The sequence below is a fragment of the Drosophila pseudoobscura genome, chromosome 2 (assembly GCF_009870125.1).
Source record: "Drosophila pseudoobscura strain MV-25-SWS-2005 chromosome 2, UCI_Dpse_MV25, whole genome shotgun sequence".
Taxonomy (NCBI): domain Eukaryota; kingdom Metazoa; phylum Arthropoda; class Insecta; order Diptera; family Drosophilidae; genus Drosophila; species Drosophila pseudoobscura.
In genome coordinates, this window is record NC_046679.1 from 9,588,062 (window position 1) to 9,606,816 (window position 18,755).

At 42.9% G+C, this 18,755-nt stretch overlaps 1 protein-coding gene across 1 annotated transcript in view; it reads left to right on the top strand.

The window, feature by feature from the left end:
- The first annotated feature begins 9,513 nt into the window (after positions 1–9,513).
- Positions 9,514–18,755, top strand: part of beat-IIa (beaten path IIa) — a 45,683-nt gene continuing 36,441 nt past the window's right edge. Inside the window, exon 1 of the mRNA XM_002137255.3 lies at positions 9,514–9,845. The gene's annotated coding sequence lies outside the window, so the exon portion shown is untranslated. The remainder of the gene's footprint in view (positions 9,846–18,755) is intronic.

Sequence of the window (18,755 nt, forward strand, 5' to 3'; positions counted from 1 at the left end):
TAACACTTTTGTGCTTGGTTTCTCCACTGATTTTTCCATGGGTTTGCAGACCTGTCAAGGTCCATCAGTCGTGTCATGGTAGTTGAGACTAAAACTATGAAGTTTATTTTGCAAATATAGATAGAATTTTTTATTGGGTCATTGATGATTGTCTTCGTACAAAACAGGCATTGCTAATGCTTTTTTTTATAAAAAATTGTTTGCATTTAAATTTTTAACATGAGTTAATCAATTAAATCATTATAATTGCTTTAAATTAAAAGTTAATCAACAATAAAGAATTTCGACATCTAATGAAAAATTTATATATTCAAAAATTGATTGATTTTAAAGAGTTCCTCGATAGTTTTCAGCTCTTAGGCTCTAAACAAGGTGGCAGAATAGATTAATTTTTGGATGAATTTGTCTGTGCATTGATCCTGACAAATTAGTGACGAACCTGAATATTTACAAAGTATAATCACAAACGGAAGTGAAAGAAAAAATGTATTTGTATTGCCGGATGAAATGCCAAATTGACAACCTTTGGGCTGAAAAACAGGGACTGCTCGCCAGGGAAATAGAATATAAGCGAATATACGGTCTATTAGACCTGACCACTTTTCCGTTAAGTTTCGTTATTGCCTGAAATAAATATTAGATACACGAGTTTTTAATTTTCTATATTCACAATCTCCCTTGCAGGGTATCAAGGGTTCGTTGAGCTGCCAAGACATTGGTGGTTGGTGTTTTGCCATAATTTGTTGCTTGCCGCTGTGTCGTCTGTCACTTGCGGCAAATTAATTAAAAAATAGTTCTTTGCCGCTAAAATTCAATATAAATATATATAAATGATATATACTGGATGCGCTTTCAATTTATTTTAATGCAGTTTAATTAAAAATGTGCCAAGTTGAGGTCATTTCACTGTTCACGGGGATTTTGTTTGCAGAAGTTTTTGTAGCTGTAGTTTCCTTTTTTTCTGCATTCATTTTTTTCGCCTTTTATCCCAATGACAATTTTATCATTTACACTTTATTTGCGGATTTGGCTGCTTTATTATTAAATACAGCGCCCGCAACCTGGCATGGCATGGTCAGCGGCTCTCCGGCGGAGCTGGCGACCATTTTGAAAAGTATTTAATAAAAGGAAACAAATGAAACAAGGACAGTGGCAGCGGCAGCTCCAGCGGCCGTGGTATCGTTAAGAGCAGAGATACAAAAATAATGGTTTTAATTAAAATAACTTGTGTGCGAGGGTGCCTCCTGTAGAGCCTGTTGAATTCGATGGCCGTGAAGCTGCGAAATAAGCGTTTAATACGCTTAAAGAGCCTCGCATTACGTATACGAAGCGTTCGCCTAAGCCCTTCTGCTGCTCGATATTTGCGGCTACAGCCGTGCCCACAATTAAATGTACATTAAGCGCGGAAAATCTGATTAATTAGGCCCACCAGCCTGGGGAAAATTAGTTGTATTAAGTGCAGTTTTGTCAGACGTCAGGCGTGCCCCGAATCCCCCCAAAGTAGGCTGCACTTTAAACCCGCCCTTCGAAATGCCATTTGATTTGTGATGGTATAAGTATTGGTATATTTGTATGGTATATGGTGCATTCATATGTGTGTGTGTTGGTGTGACCACTAATTTATGCACTAATTATGTTGTGTTTTGCTGTCGAGTGTTGTTTCGGGTTCATGAATAATTGAAACGCGCCCTCCCCGCGAGCCCATTAATTAGGCCGCTAAATGTTTTGTTTAGTAATTTGTCGGGGCTATTAAAAGTGCCATCAAAAGTGGGCCATGACAAAGTGTGCTTCAATTTGATTCAGTACAGTATCGCCATTAAGTGCTTGTCCTTTTAGAATTAATCTAAACTCTAGCAACAGTAGTGTATCTGAGCGTGCCTAGACCTTGTCCTGGTTGCGGTCAGTCTATGTGTAAATGGTCACGGAAATGGGACTGGACCAGGTCCAGGCACCTGCCCAATCATGCGATCGCTGGAGTGTGTTTGCTTAATGCCACAGCCACAAGATGGTCAGGATGCAGGCGTCTAGGTGATGGTGATTGGCGACTGCTGATAATGACCCAGCATTAACAGCAGAAGGTAAGCGCCATAAGCAGCAGTCAAGCAGCAGGCGTCGCATCTGAGGAAGCAGGCTCAAATGAGCACACACTCACGCACACACACAAACATACAGATTCTGGGACCATAAAGGCGGAGCTCCAATGCAGTTAACAGACAATTTCGAATTGTCGAGCCCTCCCTCCTCCACACACGCACACACACGCATAAACCACGCACATTTGGGCCTGCATGCAAATATGCAATAATAAAGTAAATAAACGCTTGCCAGCCACCATTAAGCCGCTAGCTGCAAAAACAGGGCACAATCACAGTGAAGTCTGAGTATAAATACCATTAAAATATCATTTAAATATAGTTGTTGCTGATATATCTCCTTGAGCAATGATATTTGTAGAAACTAGTTGAGGAGAGATATATGAGATATATGATATGGATAAATAGAGCAGTCTTTTAATTTAATACAAGTCTACTTCTGAGTCTATTACTCTCAAATTGATTGATTGATTACTTTGTGGTGTTTGTATCTCCTAGCGACTAATTACAACTCATAAATAGTGAAGTAATATATGTATTGATGCCAATCGAAGGGTTAGGCGAGTCAAGCGAGTGTCGCCTGTAGAGCTGAATCTATGGCCGGTAGCGGTATTGAACATAAAGTGCCGGGCAAACTGGGCGAGGCATGATTGCAAAACACAAGTGCAATTACCTGGCCTGCAGGCTTCACACACACACACACATGCACGCATGCACACACAGTCAACCGCAGTGCATACATACATGTATACACGCATACACGCATACTGTCAAACGTAAGCAGGCTGGCAGCCATGCTTGGTGCCGCAAAGTAGGCAACGATAATGTCATAAATTCAATGAATAAACATAAACGGAAAAGGCAGATACACACTCACACACACAGGATGTCTACATACACACACCCATACAGATAAAGAGCAGCTGCGTGAGTTCGGGTGTTTGCCGCGAAATAAGCAACGACTACAATCCAGAACAGCAGCAACATCAACGGTGGCAAAATATGTATTAGCCCCCCAAAGTTTACTAACAAAATTAATTATGCGAATTAAGCGTAGTAAAAGCACTTTAAGCAAGTCCCCTCCCCCGCAATGGCAGCACCAAAACCAACACCCCGGCCTGCTGCCGCTCCCCTTTAGACCACAGCAGTTCCGTAGTTCCTACGGGGCCATAACATGTGGCGCATTTTCTGCGGTGTCATAGAGTGGGTGGGAGGGGGCTCACAGGAATGGGGTCCGGGATGAGGCCAGTACCCGGGGCCTCTGTATTGTTCAATTTATGCGTGTTTGTGTGCGTGTTCCACTCGGGAGTTATACTTGTTGTTCCGCTCGCTCTCGCTCACAGCCTCTCCGGCGCGGGGCTCTCTGCTTTTTGCCAGTTAGCAGTTTGTGGGCGCCAAAGTAGGCCAAGCACCCGGACCTGGCCGAAGTGCAAGCCCCAACAGTCAACAGCCAACAGCCAAGAGGTAGCAGCACCATCTAAGCGAAGGCAGCGCCAGAGGAAGCACAGGCACACCAGCAGCAGCGCCAGCAGCCAGCAGCCTGGAAGTTGTTTATTTAAGTGTGAAATTTAAGTGCAACACTGCGTAATGTGTAGGGCCCGAGCATATTTAGGATTATGACAGTGTGAGCTTCAGCCTCAGCAGCCGCAGAGATAAGCGACATCGACTTTAATAACCCAAGAAGGGAGGGGGGTGCGAGGTCGCTGTAATCATAAATTGACCTGCTAATAGAATATAAAACACAGCTTGAAAAAGCAAACACAACCCTGAGCAAAGAGTAAGGGGAATGGGGAAGAATGGCTAACAGAAAGGGCGGAAAAAAGTGTTATTGCACTTTTTTCAGGGCATAGAGGAAAAAAAATGCAAACGGCATTTCGGCGCCGATGCTGACCAAACGAAATGAAACAAATTGTCGCCGAATGAAGGGGAGGGGGACAGCCAGACGCTGACGCCAGGCCAAATTAGCTAAAAGTTTGGACAGCCATTTAGTTAATTGTTGCCGCGTTATAAATTGAATGAATAAATACAAGTACAATGTCAGTCGCTGGCAAAAAGAAATAAACCAAAAAGATCACCAAAGTACAAGAAATGTGTTGAGGATTGAACGAATTTCGTGAGGTGAAGATGAGAGAGAATACATATGTATATGTACATATAAGTGAGAATATATACATACGTATGTACAACAACCCAATAGATTGATTGAAAAAATCGAATAAAATTTTCAGGATCTGTCAAATTGCATGAAAAGTATTTTCCCAAATAATATTTTCGCTAAGCCAAAATCTATCATATTTTATTCTAAAATATAGGAGGTTTCCACTTGCTGAGTAATTATTATTAAAAAGTAACATTTTCGATATTATTCATCAACAGTATTTCAGTCTTTTTTCAATAAATTTGCTCGAATATGCACAAAATTCACAAATGAGCTAGGTCTTCATTTATAGCTTTATTTATAATCATTTTGCACTTGAGCTTATTGTACAAATAGTCATAGTTAAGGGTCGTTTTATTTTTAAATTGGTCGCCCTAAATGGAGACATAGCAAACACAGATAAACGATAGCCATGAAAATGGGTGTCTTTTTGCTCTGTATCTAAATAATTCATACACACTCAATTGCATTTTGTATTCAAATGAAAAAGATTCTTGTTCTGGTCAATAAATGGATTTTTATCAATTTATTGTAAATTGAAATGCATATGCTTTTTTTAGATATGCTATATATCAGGGCTGTAAGGGCGGTTGTGTGCGACAAAAATTGATTCATTAAAGTAAGAGTTAAAGTGCAGAGTTCAAGTACTGTTAGTAGGTTTAATTAACATTGAAAGTGTGGCAACGTAAATTTTATATGCCCCCTGCAGAGGTATCAAACTTCTGCAGAACTTCAAATACTTGCACATTCCATTGAATAGTCGTATAAATCAAATGTTTATCAATAGAGATTTGCTAACTGAAAAAACAAGCCAAGAGCTCAGTAAAAGTTTCCAGAAACTTTATCCCATCTTCGGACCGACCGAACCTATGTAACAGAAAAAACTTCAGTCTCAAGTTGAGCCAACATCCAGTTGAGCCATGACAGTCAGTTTGTGGCCGGACCAGCCCGAACCCGAACCCGAATCCGACCCAGCACAGCCCCAGCCCCAGCAGCAGACCCCTGACCGACCGTACCGAAGGCATCAAAATGGACGCTAATTAGCGTGCAAAGTTAAATAAAAATCAGCGAAAATTCAGCTTTCAATGCAGCATGGCATATGGTAAGATAATTAATTAATACTCACTCGCCTGATTGGTGAAAAACGATAGTCGGGGCCGAGGCAATTAGCCAAGTTCTGGGCCCAGGCCAAAAGCAAACAATGAGGAGAACCCTTTGCAGCTGCCTTGCCTCTGTCTCTGGCTCTTGGCTTGCCGGAGCTGCTGCCCCACACAACAAATGATGGGAGTGGGAGTGGGTTTAGTATACCCTTGAGAAGGGCATTATAATTCTGATCTACAGCTGGAATTGTAAGGAAAAATGAGATTTAGCTATTGAAGAATACTTTATGGAGAGTAAGGTCAAGTATTTTCCATACTTTTCTTAGTAGTAGAAAGTTTAGAGATGCCATTCTCGGAACACGCCATCGAAATCAAGTCTATAAATTGAATCCATCAAATGATCTTCCCCTCATTCATACTTCTTCTTATATCGCATCTACCAAAGGAGTTATCTGCTTGCAAGGGTATCAAAAGCCTCGTTCTCATAATCCATCCTTATTTTTCGTACTTACGAGTATTTTATGTTGTTGTTTTTGCTTTGTGTGCAAAACGTTTTTGCTTTGGCTTTTTATTTGCCCTGCGTGGTACTTGCTACTTGCTGCCTTTGCACTATGCTCTCGTGCGGCCTGCTACTGAGCTTGTTTCTTGAAAAATAATGGCTGCACATTAAGGGCGCGTCTTCACAGAGATAGAGAGAGGAGAGCCACTCATTCGCACACTCGCACACTGACATGCTCAGACGACGAGGCAAGTAAAATGTCAACAAATGACAACAGAAATATGATGCAAATGGCTCATGTAAGTGGTTCTTGCCGCTAACATTTATAAAACAGGACAACTTACAATGCACGAACAGCAACAACATCGAGCACGGGTGGCACGGGGAAAAGGAGTTCGAGCAGACGCCCATGTCTGTCCATTGCAAACAGAAGGAGTCTGAGCTTCTATTTTACTTGGCAATTTTTCATTTCCCATTTCAGTCCGCCCTTCACTTATAATTCCATGTGCTTAGAAGCAGCGTGGGGTGGCATTTGCTTAATGCAGAATTAGCTTTCATTTAAGCATCGCGCATACGCCGCATTGGTCCCGCATCAGAGTCAGAGTCAGAGTCAGGGACGCGGACGCGGATGAGGCACAGGCACAGGCGCTGGCACAGGCAGCAGGGGACAGCAGAGCGTTCCATTGAAATGCCTTTGGAGACTCTCGACTGCAATTAAAAGCGCATTTAATATAAATTGTTTGAGTGCAATCGCATGCCAAGGACGATCCGAGTACAAAGCCCTGAAATGTTGTTCATACCTTTCCTGGCGGCTTCAGTGGATGGTTTGAATGCCTCTCTGTCGCATTGCCTCAATGCCCTGACAAATTGCTGGCGAATCTCTGCGGGCTGGCTTCAATTAAGTCTTAAAGGCTAAGGTCGGACAGCAAATGCGTATATGTACGTATTCCTGGACGACGGCTAATCAGCGTTATGTGCGTTAAGTCAACAGCAGCATCAACATTATCATCATTATTTGTACAAAATGAAGGCGGCCAAAGCCGCACATGCTCCCTTCCTCACACACACACGCACATACTCGTATACGATTTGGCAATTTGTGGCAAACAGCGGTCAACAAAAAGCTGACTGACTGACAGACTGACGAACTGAGAGCCCGACCATCCTGACCAGCCTGACAGTCAGTCAGTTAGTTGGCCTGGCTCTTACTGGCCCGTCCTGGCCTGTGCCTGTCATGGCCTGGCTGCTCATCCACTCGACCACATTGATATTCCACGCTCGATGCCCGCTGCTGTTGCCATTGGTCATTGAAGCTCGACCGCCGCTGTCCTCCCACCCGCCCGCTCTTCTCCCGGCCACTAACGATAGATGTCCTTAAGCCAACACACACACACACACACACACACTCACTCATACACTCTTATAGCTATAAAAAAATATTTATCTATATAGCGAAATATAGCCTGACTCCCTTCTATCAGGGCAACTTTGTCCAAAAAATGTTGCCAGCACCGAGCGGAGCAGAGCACTGCTTTGTTAACTTTTTCAGTTTAATGAAATCAATTCACAAGTCACGTTGTTGCTGGACAATAAATACATCAGAGTCCATTTAATAAAATCATGATGTGCACTTTGGGATGATACCCATATACAGAGCCGACAGACACACTTGCACACACTCCTCATGCGATACATACTCGTATATCATCTATGGGTGGCCGTTCTCGTATCGATTCTTATATTGCAAATAACTTTTCGTCTCTCATTGGAATGCCGCATATGGCCTGGCCATACGCCACACGCCATACTCCACACTCCTTCAATCATCAATTCTCTACTCAACTTCTCTGTGTGGTCCATATCTATCCCTTGGAGCGCTCAATTGCTCGATAAGTGCGCGGCTGTGCTAAAACTTAAATCAAAATCCACATCAAAAGCCACTGCAGCGGGGACCGAACTCCGGACTCCGGACTCCAGATTCCGGACTGGCAATTTGTTGCGGCTTTCGGCTTACGTTTTCGGTTCATTATATTGATCTGTGACTTGGCCCGTTTAGGGCTGCCGCTTGGTTTGTGTCTTTCGCACACTCATTCCTGTGTGGGGGCCCGGAAATTTTGTTTTGATAAACATTGCGGTCCCGGAACAGAAGTGCGAACGGGTGTGTTGTTGACGGCCCATAAAACAATTTCATAAAGTCATCAATTACAAATAGATTACTGGAGTATGTGATAGGTTGAGAGATTAAAACTCAGCATTGTTTAATTCTTACGTGTAAGGTCTTTTCTCAAATTTCCATTAGGAAACTATCAAATTAGTGACATTAACACTGATCTCTATTCTCCCAGGTGATTTTGTGGATATATCTTGTAATTCAATCAGAACACTTATATGGAAATTTTTACATGGCTATGCACCACACAGTGGGAAGAGTTTTTGACCGTATACCGTATACAGGACTACGAGTATATAAAGGACTATAATATGGACCCAGGGCTATAAGTATATAATCTTCTGGATGATGAGCTGAGTCGATATAAGTAGTATATGAGTGTTTATTTTTATTTATTTATAGTCTTTCATTTTTAAAGCTTGATATATTATGAGATAGGAACGAAAGATGTGAGAGAAGCTGTTTCCATTTGAAGATAGCCCCAACAAACGTTGATATAAACCAAATCTAACCTTTACTATCAGATTTAGATTTACTTTTAGATTTATAGTAATGTATAGAAATGTTATGGATGAAAACCATTGTCTAACTCAAAGCCGAGACATGGTAACACAAAGAGCATATATCACGAATATCAACAACCTCTCTATTAAAGTTATCGGGACTTTTTATTATATTGTCCTGTTATATTCCTCGACTGTCGTCATTCTACGAGAGCCTCAAAAGAGGTTCGTCTGTATTGCAGAACTTCCTTCAATGCGATCATTGCCTGTCTCAATTTGTTCATCAGGCTGCCATGCAATACCTAAAAGATATATTAAGCAAAAAAAAAAAAAATGTAATTGAATAGCGTGCACTCATAAAAATCAAAATAAAACAAAAATAAATTCAAGAAGCATCAATCTATTACAATAAAACCCTTTAAAATGGTTTAATAGGTAATTCATCTCAAAGACGAATCAGTTTCGCATCCTTGCAATCCATTCATTAAATTCCACCTAAACTTTATTTACAAAATTTGCTTAGTTTCGAGTGGCGTAGTTGCACTTATCACAATTACGTTGGAGTGAACTGTTCCCACTTGCAGTACCAGTATTCTTCAAAACATGTTTACTGCTTCTGCGCACTGGCGTGTGAAACAGCTGTTTAACTTAAATAGTACCCATTATTATCCATTACTTCTGCGATTCGCAACAGGAACATATACTACTCTCTTGCACTGAGATCTCTTTTCAACTGAATTTCTAAAACTGTTCTACCCTCAGCTGTTTCCGCTGTGCTCTTTTGTGGCCACGCTCTCTTAGCCCTGACCATAGCCAACTTTGGATAGCTTGCCACCCACGCGGCGAATTGGTGAGACCACCTCTCTCTCTCTCGAATTACGAGTGGAAACGAGAGCTGGAGCAGGCGAATCGGGACGAGGCAAGGCGAGAGCCAGACCCGAATAGGACTCCGACGATGGCTTGGGTGCGTGCACAGCCTCCGTGCATATCTGATGGCCAGCGAGCGAATCCGTCAGATGCGTGGCGAACGTTGAATTTAACGGTCGGTTTGGCAGTGAAAGTGGAAAGAAAGCGGTGCACCGCATTGAGCTAACGAATCGTTTTGTGCGCAAAATTGAAAACAGAAAAAAACAAAAAAAAAAGTTAATACAAAACAAATTAAAGTGAAATAATCCTAAAGATATAAACAACTTTACCAGGAATATAAATACAAAGAAAATTGTGCAAGCTGTGACACTCCAATTAACTAAATGTAATCCGCAGTTAAACTATAAGCATACATTAAGTTCGAGTTGGATTCTTGGGAGTCTTCAAGTTTTCTGGTAAATTATTCAAGCAAGTTTCCATTTTGCTCCTTTTTGTTTGTCTTTTTGGGTGTTTTGGCTGCCTCCTATCCTGTATCCTGTATTCTGTATCCTGTACCGCCATAAAGTTATACAAATTGTAGCCATTCCCGATGCTTTTTTGTTGCTTTAAAACTTTCGGTTCACGCAGCGTTCGCATTAAATTTCTTATTTTGTTGTGGGCTGCCGCTTTTTATTTCCTTTTCTCCTATTCGCGTGGCACATGCGGCGTATACGCAATGTATCCACTTCCATTGTGTGTTCTGTGTGTATAACCTACATTTCTGTCAGTTTCTCTGACAGACAAAAAGTACTCAGTACTGGGACTGGGACTGGGTCTGGCTCTGGTTTTGAGCCTCTGCCTGAGCCTGGAAGCGAAACTGAAACTGGAGACTGACTTTGGTGCTGACGCTGCCAGCTGCTGTCACATCTGCGGCGAGTTAATTTTATGGATTTGAGTTGCTTGTTTACTTGGCTTAAATGCTGAAAGATCCACAAGTTAGCTGCAAAGTCCAGGGGGGCGGCCCACAGCAGACAGCAGGCAGCTTGTTGTTTGGCCATTTTTATTAATTTTTGTTGTATTATTATGGCCAAATAGTTGGACTGGCCAACTTGGTCCGTATACATACGTATTACGTATACATAACGTTTGTCTTCATCAACTTGGGCTAACTTTTACCAAGTGATTGTTGATTTTGTTTGATTTGTTGTAGCGTTTGCCGTTGCCGTTGCTGTTATTTGATTTTAGTACTTTGGCAAAGTCAACATTCGTTAGCAAAAATTTCGCTCACGTTCCATTCGACCGAGTTCTCGATTTCATGAGCTTTGGATGCTGTTTGCTGGTCCTGGTTGCTTTTATTTGCTCCTCCGTTCCGCCGCTTAGCCAGCGCACTGTCCCCCGTCCTTGCCCCAGTCACAAGGACAGTCTCTGTCCCAATCCCAGTCGCAGTTCCTGTCCCCGAATCTCTTAATGTTTGCTTTTCTCGCCTCTTGCACCATGCATACTGTCCATGTATAGATACATATAAATATATGTACGAGTATACAAATCTATATATATTTAGCTGTTTGGTCGTGCCAGTGCAGAGGAGTTCGGTGGGTGGGAAGGCTAAGCTTGGCTGTCCTTAAGATTATTTATGCGGTGATTAGCTGCGCTGAATTATTGCTGAAATTATCAAGTGTGCTATAAAATTTCACTGCCATTTATTTGCACAACTTTTAGCGGGGCTCACGTACTAACCGAGCACCCCAGTAAAGTCCGCACTCACCGAGGCTCCCCTGGACCCATTCGACATCCACCCCCTCCGCTTGATGGCGTCTCATGTGTATCGTTGTCTCGGTTTCGGTGTCGGTTTCGGGTGCGTGCGGTACGACTACCCGAGTACGAGTGAGTGTAACAAATTGCCAGAGTTTGATTTTTAAGTGTGAAATATGGTACAAGGAAATTGGATTAATTACACTGGGGTTCGCTTAGATTGGGCTTGATTTACTCTTAAAGCCAACTGCCATCTGACGTGAAAGCTCTTCATTCGTTGAATTTGCTAGATTTAATCATTCAATTCTGTAAGATTAAATTGCTATGGCAATTACTAATATTCCGAGAGCTTACGGGGACTAATAATAATAATCGATAATAATGTTATAAGCTGATACATTTCTGATTGTTGGTCAAGATCTTTTTCCACTGCGCATATCTTACCGAGAATATTATTGTCCGCTGTTTCTTTTTCCAAGAATGTGCCAAGAGACAAATTATTTTCTTACCAATCTTATTACCTGGAATCTGTCTTAGCTCTGTGCTTTCATTCCTGCTTTAATGTTTTGCTGTTGCTTAATATTGTTTCCATTTGAATGCATTACTCTTTCAAAAACAAGTTTAATTGCTGTGCATTATAATTAGGTGAAAGGTCCTTTGCAGTCGTGTATTTCTGGATGTTTAAAACATTTATTGTATCTTATTCAGCTTCTAGGAAATTTTCGAAAGATGTTTATTTACTGAGCTCGATTATTAATTAAGCTGCTTTAGTAAGTTTACTCTAGCCACAATGGACAGAGTATCCTTAGTCTGTAATGGCAAACAGGGATTATCATTGGAGTTGCAAAGTGTGGGAAATAAGATTTTCCATCATCTGCTTGCCCCTCAGAGACAGTCTTGCCCCGGGGCTCTTCTTGAGCTCACTCCCAACTAATTGCCTAAGCCCTAACCGCAGAGTGAACCTGAGTTCAGGGGAGCAAAGTTCTGTTTCTGTTTCTCTGCAGATTAATTACATTTAAATAAACACGAATAGCAGCAAACATGACCAATGCCACAACAGTTACATGAACAATTCCACAATGCAGACAACAACAACAACAGGCAGACAGCTCAATTCAATTGAACTCAATTCCACTTTGGTCTCGGCGGCTATTTTACTATAAGCTGATTACAGCAGTGGGGAAAATATTCAGAGTTCCAGAGGAAGCCTCAACCGAATAGAGTTATAATTTTCAATGAGTTTGCTTTGCCACACACACACACACAAAAACAAAATCATTAACTTTGTTGCAAAACCAGCAAATTCTGTTTTCCACTTTGCCGTTTGCTGTGAAAGGAAATGTTGTACATTTGATGTGGGTAGAACACCGAACCCCATCCAGACCAGACTGGGAAGGATGGTGGGGAAATTCGTATTATATCTTTAGTAAATGAAAGTCAAAGCCGGATTTAATGCTGGGATTAGTGATAACACCAATGAAGATGGCACAGTGGACAGGCAGAGAGGCAGAAGGACAAGACAGACAGCGAGGCCGAGTCCAGACCGTTTGCATATGGGAAATGCCTAATGATTTATGACTGGGTTGGAGTTGGAGTCGGCCAAGTTCTGTCCACTCGGAATTGGTGGTGAAAAGCGTGAAAAACTGTCTGCCACATGGAAAATCACAGGATCTTGGTGTGAGCAAGAGGGAGAGGTGGGTAATGTGTGCGGCAAAAGTAAATTCAATTTTACGTTTCACAACTCAGCATGATTTCTATCAAAGCTGGGGACTCCTCTGTATCCTACCTCTGGCCCACATTGTGTACCGCAAACTGATTGCTTTTGGTGGTCCCTCGTCTGTCCCAGTCCTTGGCACCGCCCCTGTCCCTGTCTGCCTTTGGGTGTGTGTGTGTGCGGGTCTGTAGAGCACCCTAAAAGCAGGCTACATACAAAAAATCACTAAAAACTTGCAAAAGCATCAAAGCGCACTTTCTGAGCTCTGAGCCAAAGTTGGGCTTGTTCGAGCTATTAAGGTTGTTGGTGTTGTTGCTGTTGTTGTTCTTCGTTTTGTTGAAAGTTAAAAACTTTTCAAGTGAGTTTTGCGGCTTGGTTTAGGGCATCATCGGACTATTGGCAAAATTGCTTTCAGATACTTGGCCAAGTCTCGGCTCGACTCCTCGAATTTATGCAGTTTTAATGAGAGTCGCTTGTGGAAATGTTGCTACTAATACAGGAAATTAATAAGTTAAGTAGCCATTAGGTGCTTGAGTGCAAAGTTCAATCGTTGAACTTTCACGAATTTTGCCAGCAGATCGAGCATACGCCCCTTAGACAGACGCACACGAGTGTCTCAGGGAATCCCCCCTGAGGGAGCTCTCTCTCTGATTTTTTGGCTGCTCCTTCTGCTGCCTGGTGCCTAAGCCGCGTTTTATTTTCGCTCGGAGCGAGTGCAGTCATCTGTGAAAATATTGGCAAGACTCAAACAGCGCCAGCATTTGACATAAATCCTTATTATCCTTTTGTGCACAAATTGACATTGCACTTGTAAGGCGATTGCTGAATCAGTCCCAATCCCGCCGCCCTCACAGCTGCCCTGCCCCTCAGCTGGCTTTCAACTTTCAACATTTGTCTGTGGCTTTGTTTTCCAGACATCCAGCAATTGTTGGCTGCTCTGGAGTAGCTGTAGCTGGAGACACTGCAGCAGCATTAGCAGGAGCCGACAAATGCAGGAGGACCTGCCAGGTCTGTCCCTGTCCTTGGCACGTCTTGCCACTTAATTGACACAGACACGGCTTATGTGGCCTCCGCCATAAAGTACACGAAATTAAAATTCATAATGTTGACTTTAATGGAGCTAATGCTGAAATATCAAAGCTGCTGGCTTAGGTGCCAGCTCGCACATCTCATAGATTAGCCTGGCTGCCATGTACTCACTGGCATGCCGGGCCAAGTCATGCCGAACCGGGCCCAAAAAGCGTCTTCTTCCTGTCAGCCAGCCAGCCAGCCAGCCTGCTGCCTTGAATTTTATTATGCGACACGCAGCCTCCTTGGCCACCTATCTGGTGGGGGAGATGGAGAGGGAGAGACGCACAACTTTGACGTTATTAAATTATGCGGAGATTTGCGCACTTTTTTTCTTAGATTTTTTTGGAAGGGAAAGCCTCTTGACATTTTTAATGATGAGCCGGAGAGTCCTCCGGGTACTGCTTCGCTCCCCTAGGCAGACTCCCCCTTCCGCCACGGACTCTGACTAGGCCAAAATTAAATTATTTTATTGCCGGAAATTCATTAAATCATGCTTTTATGCAATTTCTCGACTACATTTTTGGCATACTCAAGTGGGAATCTGTCAATTCCTCGCCCTGTTGGCCTTGACGGACACAAAGACAGCCTGTCGGAATTTTTCGTCGAGCTGCCGCCCACAGGCCTGCCTTTGATTAGTACGTGCCGTTGTTAACATTTCTATTATGCCTATAATAATATTTATTTCATTGTTTACTCGGCCACAGCCACTGCCAGGGCTTGGGCTCGGGCAAAATCGATTGAATTCTGATCTATTTCCAGACACATGCTCTCTAAGCACAAAAGTCCCTGACAACGCGACGGGGTCCCGAAACAATGCAAATCTGACATTGCCAGAGGAGCGAAATTTTATTTATGTTTTCACTGGGGAAAAAGCGGGAATCTGAGCCGAAAGCCAAGGCTCGAAAAAAAAGCAGCTCAGAAAGACGGAAAACCCAAACAATCATCAAAACAGAATCATAAAAACAGTTAGCGACGATCATAAATTTGGCAGAAAGGCATAAAAACTGTGTCACGTGGCATAAAAATGGCTCTTCCTTCTGCATTCTGCAACCGAACCAACCTCTCCAAACCATTTACATGCATACGAATAGGAATAGGAACAGCAATACATATAGCTAGATATATGGCCTCGACATTTGTTGCCCGAGTAATCCCTGCAAATCAGCAGTTTTCCCCGTTGCTGGGACACATACATTTCGTCTAATAAATCTCGCAACAATAAAAGGAAATTTACATTTTTATAGGAACAGCAGCCGAAAGAAATTCAGCCGTTAGTCAATACAATCAATAGAGGGTCATAGGACGGACACCAGACGCGGCCACAATTTAATATTGGATTTCATCGTGGGCTTACCTTGTGTACTATTTGTACGGGTAATGCCCATGAAATTGCACGAAAGGCTTGGCCTGCTAATACAATATTCATATAATATCGTCTGGAAAATACATCATTAAAATGCTAATGGAATTTATTTGTCTATTAAATAGGGAGCATATCGTTAGGGTGAGATTTTATTTATAGAGAAATATGTACATAGATAGAGTCGCAGAGGGACCCCAGCGAAATAAATCATAAAAGTTTTCGAAAAAAATACCAAAAATAATATTGAGCGGACCACACCACTCCCACACACTTACACTAATTCCTGTAATTTGCTACACACCCACACACACAGACACGCACCGACATAACCACTCCCTCCATATTACATGAATAAAACAAAATATAACAAAAATTGCGTTAATTTTTTAGCATGTTGCATGACCAACAATTTTTCTATTTCCACAAAGCTCTACGGCTCCCCGGTGATTCGTGCAACAACAGCGCCAGAGACAGAAATAGAAACAGAGGCAGGGGCAACAATTTTAAGTACTTGACATGAACATTTTCAACAAACCTCAAACCTACGGCAACAACAACAACAAAAACAACAAAAACAACCACAGCAATGGCCATCTGTAAAATTAAACTTGTGGCGCAACGCACGCGAAAATTTGTGCTCCACTGGCCAACAAAAGGGAGCCACCCATGCCACCCAAGCCACCCAACCACCCGTCCCAGCCCTTGATGCTGCAGTGTGGCTGCCTGCTGATGTTTATCATAACCGCCTACAAGAGCCACAATGACAAGAACCACAGCAAGGGAAGCACCACCAGCAGCAACAATATGGTTTGGCCATCGCCGCATCCAGCCAAATAATTTGCTGGCAGGCGTAGCTAATGACCAACTCGTGTAAGTGCGCTGGATAGATGGATGGATGGTTGGCTGTGACTAGGGGGGGGGGGGGGACTAGGATGAAAAATCAGGACAGCCCGGCTCAGTGTACCACCACAACCGAAAAAAGAACAACAGACAAAAAAAAAAAACAACAGCAACAATCACAAGTTTGGTTACAAGCAAAATGATGGGCATGAATTCATCATGGGAGTGCTTGTGGAGCCATCAGCTTGGACTGGTGGGACTCTGTCCCAGAAATTCCCGGCTGCCCGCCCTTTCCATTAGGTCTTTGTCGAGGGGGAAATTTAAAATAAAGTAACGAAACATAGTCTTCATACACTCGCAAAAAACATACGTATGTTAGATAATATTTGCTGCAGAACAGATCCTTCAAGATGAAAGATCATAATCCAGACTAGAGGGCAAGAGCTCTGCGCAACCCCCGGCTCGCTCCGATATGAGTTAAATATCGGGGCACGACGGACGACCCAAGACTTGTTTTATAGGTCACTGACTGGAGCAAATCGTCAAGACGCATTGTTTCTCCGAGTGTAGCTGTAGGAAGATGCAGAGAGGGTGAGTCAGGGACTCGCTGTGAGATTGAGTGAGGCAGAGGAGAGGCGACATCGTTCGCTAATTTTATGCTCTTTTGTGATTTTTGTGCTGGACACCCCCTGTGGGCATGTTTAGTGTCCTTTCACTTTCCCAGTAAATGCAAACTTTGCGCGCTTTTGTCATTAGCGTTGATAGCTGTAACGTGAACAGGAAGCCAGCAAAGGGACCAGGAAAGGGGAGTGGGTGAAGCAGTGGCAACAGAGACTGAGACAAACAGGCACTCTGGAGGAGAGAGTGCCACAGGGAGACCTGAAAGCTCCTTGCCGGCTGCCTTTTTGGCCGCGTTTCATGTGTTGTTGGCGCCAGTTTCCCCCCTATTCTTCTTGTCGTTGTCATTGGGTTTGTGGTCCCCAACAGTTTGGTTACTTTTAATGAGCGGGGCGTGGCTCGTGGCATGAAACATTTCGCTGTGGCGGTGGGCGGAGGGCGGTGGGGGTGGGAGTGCTCTCATTAAGTTGCGGTCGTACAGTTTTATTCCGCTCCGCTCGCACTCATTTTTCGCCTAATGAAAGTGAATTATTAAATGAGAGCCTGCTGAATGTAGAATCCCAGAGCCAGCTACTCGTCATAAGTATCTGGCAGCCACTTCCAAGCACTCGAAACTTACTTTGGCACAAAAATAATCCGAATACCACCTTCTTATGTTCAGATCTGACAGCGTGACAGCGGCAGCCTCATACAAAAAAAAGGGTTCCATTGACCCCTGACTCGCTCCCAGCCAAAGCCCGAACTTTTGGTCCCAACATCAAAGGCATTCCTCCAGGACAAAAGTGGGTAACCCACTTAAAAAAAGCTGAAACAAAATTAAATTGGGCCTTGCCCTCTGCGGCGTTGCTTATTAAAGTGCCGGCGTCTAGCCGCACAGGCAGACACATGTGTGGCATGCTTCTGCATATCAAATTTGTATGTAAATGACAAGTTTTTCAAGAAGTTCCCTAACAATCTATGAATTTGGGGGCGTTCCTGGGATTTTACCCCCGTTTACCCTTTCCACTTTGCCAAGCAACTACAATTTTTTGTACAATATCCAATTTGCAGTCGGAACACCGTGACAGCTATATTAAAAAATGTTTTTACATTTATTAAATCTTGGTTTGGTTGTTTCTATGGGAGCTACTTTTTTTGAAGTCAATATCTATGGACTATATGGAATATCTATGGAATATGGACTAGATAATTATAGAGAGAATCAGGCAGATAGGCAGCCATAGGCAGTCTCCGTACTATATATAAAGCTTTTGGGTCGTCGTCGTCGTCCGATACTCGTATCGTCGCGAGCGAGTGAGCTGGGGGTAGGCGCACAGTTGTTCTTGTCCGTCGATAGGACCCTTTTCAAGAGTATACTTTAACAAGTATACAAAAATTTGCTTAATTACGCAAACAGAAAGTGACAAGTGCCTGGCACACGACATTCTGCACAGAAGGAGCTCAGTGTATTGCAGTATATATGTACGGGAAAATCATGAATTTTTGACTCGCTTTTAAATTATGTCCAAGATAAAAGCAACAGCTTAGCCCCTTGCTCCTAACGCCGGGCAACAGGGAGCGGCTGTTGCAGGGATTTTGGAAAATTAAATATGTTATAAATAAATCAACTGGCGAAGGCATAAATAAATAATTGAAGATGTCAACTGGCGATGTCTGTAGAGCCGGCTCTTAATCTTGGTGTGGTTAGGTTTCCTTTGGTATTGTTTAATTTCATTTCGGCTTTTTTCTGTTGTGCTGTGCAACAAACAACTGTGCAAACATTTGCAGCAGCCACAAGGCGTCGTTGTGCTTTGCGAAGCAAAACAAATTACTTTTAGTTATTGCTTTAAATAGTTTGTGCAGCAATTTATGCAAATGTTTGAACAATCGTTGAGGCAGATTGGTTCTACTCGTATACGTATACGAATACGTATGCGTTCCGTGTTCGGCTTTGTCTCCCTCTAGCTGCAGCCCGGCGTTCTGTGGTGGAGTTTTCTTTAATTAGTGCACCAAACAGTGGCACAGACGGGAACTGTGGCGTGGCGTGGA